Here is a 2,246-nt window from a genome sequence, read left to right as displayed (position 1 = left end):
AGACAGACTGGGCAGTGGGGGGTGTGGGGGCTGGGAGTGGGGGTGTGGGGGCTGTAGGAACCAAGCACGGTGCCTCTCCTGGGCCTGGATTTCCCAGGGAGCTCCAAGAAGAGAGGGGAAGACCTAGTTAAGGTTAAGAGGGGGTCCTCTTAACCTCTAGGATATGGCAACTCAGGGCCCTGCACGTGGGGAGGATCCTCAGTACCTTGGTGTCTAATGAGAGAACATGAATTTGTTTCCCTCCTCATTCCTTGAAACTAACCAACTCCTTTTCCTCCCCTGGAGAAGGAGCAACCATTATTCCCTCTGCCAGGACTCCCAGGCCAGCTTGTAAGTCTCAGCTAAGACAGCATTTCTTCTAAGAAACATTCCTGGTCCCCCATCAACCCTGAATACTTACTATTGTCCGTGCTGGTCTACTTGTCTGTTTCTCCTAAAGGCAGAATTATAGAGACACTAATAAGGCTTACACTTTTAGGGCCCCTCCCTTTCTCTTCCGATTTTGTATTCTTTTTCTTAAAGAGGGCTTTTCAAGTTGTTTAAGCTTCAGACCACTTGAAACCTAAGTCTACCTGCGGCCTTTCCCACTAATCTGCAAGATCCCCGATTCAGGGACTGTGTCAGTTCCCTGAGGTACTGCTCCTGTCTAGAGCACATGTTAGATTCTTAATAAATGCTTGTTAAGTGACCGAATGAAAAAAAGATAGGGTCCCTCGGTGGCGTTTGCAGACCAGTGGTTCTCATTAAGAATCCAGGGCACTGTTACCTGGGTGATTAAGATGGGCCAGCAGGAAGTGTCTGTCACTTCAGCTCAGCACAGCGTGGGGTGGAATCCAGCTTGGAGGGTCAGGGACTTAATTCTAAGAACTGGGGCACATTACCTGCTTCTCAATGGGCCCCAGCTTATTCAAGCGTAACAGCTACCTTACAGAATAACAATGGGCATGCATTATAGCTGGGTACAGCAGTGGGCACAGAGTCAGCAGGACCCCCACCCCTTTTTTTTTTGGTAGTTGTGTTCAAAGTCATTTTGTTATAACATTGATGAGGGGAAAAATCAGTTCCTGGCTGGGACTCTGTGTGGTTTGTGTGTTCTCCCCATGTCCATACAGGTTTTCTCTGAGTACTACAGTTTCCTCCCACCTACCCCCCGCCCCCAAAGATGTGTACACGAGGTTCACTGATGTGTCCCCATCTGGGCAAGTTGGGTGAATGTGAGTGGCCCTGCATGGAAGGAAGCCCCATCCAAGGTTGGTTACTGTTTTGTGGCCTGAGCTGCTAGGACAGCTACAAAGGGGAATAAGCAGGTGGGTTGGAAAGGGAATGAATGACTAAATGAATGCAAATTACTGTTGAGTGTTACAAGTTGTTTTGTGTCTTTATTTTAAAACATGGTGCCTTTTGTTTGTGGCGGCGAGCATGGCGAGGACGCCATGAAGGCCTCGGGGACACTGCGAGAGTACAAGATGGTGGGGCGCTGCCTGCCCACCCCCAAATGCCACACACCACCCCTCTACCGAATGCGGATCTATGCACCTAATCACGTTGTCGCTAAGTCATGCTTTTGGTACTTCGTGTCTCAGTTGAAGAAGATGAAGAAGTCTTCAGGAGAAATTGTCTACTGTGGGCAGGTGTTCGAGAAATCCCCTCTGTGAGTGAAGAACTTTGGCATCTGGCTTCGCTATGACTCCCGCAGTGGCACCCACAATATGTACTGAGAGTACCGAGACCTGACCACCGTGGGTGCGGTCACCCAGTGCTACCGAGATATGGGTGCCCTACACCGTGCCCGGGCCCACTCCATCCAGAGGAGATAGCTGCAAGCAAATGCCGCCGGCCAGCAGTCAAGAAGTTCCACGACTCGACGATCAGGCTCCCCACCGGGTTCAGCATCGCCAGCACAAACCAGGCTTCATCACCAAGAGCCCCAACACCTTCTTTTAGATGCAAGGCCCTCTCCATCTTGGCTCTGCACAAATAAAGTCCCGGGAAACCCAGGTGCTCACAAAAAAAAACCAACAACAAAAAAAAACCAACAAAAAAAACCAACAACAACAAAAAAAACATGGTGATGTTTGAATGAATATGAATATGCCATATGAATTTAACTCTTATTTATGTGTATTGGCCTGTGGTAAAATTAGAGTCGTTATCCAGCAAGGCCTCGAATGTTTTTGTTCAATGTTGTTTTGCTATCACATCTGAGGAGAAAACCAATCCTGGCCAATGTTGAACAAAATGACATT

The 2,246-nt window shown here is 48.7% G+C and overlaps 1 pseudogene across 1 annotated transcript; it reads left to right on the top strand.

Moving 5' to 3' along the window:
* Positions 1-1,433: 1,433 nt before the first annotated feature.
* Positions 1,434-1,944, top strand: LOC311172209 (large ribosomal subunit protein eL20-like; annotated as a pseudogene). Its single transcript has one exon. The product of its transcript is annotated as a large ribosomal subunit protein eL20-like (transcript).
* The last annotated feature ends 302 nt before the right edge of the window (positions 1,945-2,246 follow it).

Source organism: Talpa europaea, assembly GCF_964194135.1.
Source record: "Talpa europaea genome assembly, chromosome: 6".
Lineage (NCBI taxonomy): Eukaryota > Metazoa > Chordata > Mammalia > Eulipotyphla > Talpidae > Talpa > Talpa europaea.
Note: the sequence above shows the minus strand (reverse complement) of the source record. Positions and strands in the feature narration are given on the sequence as shown.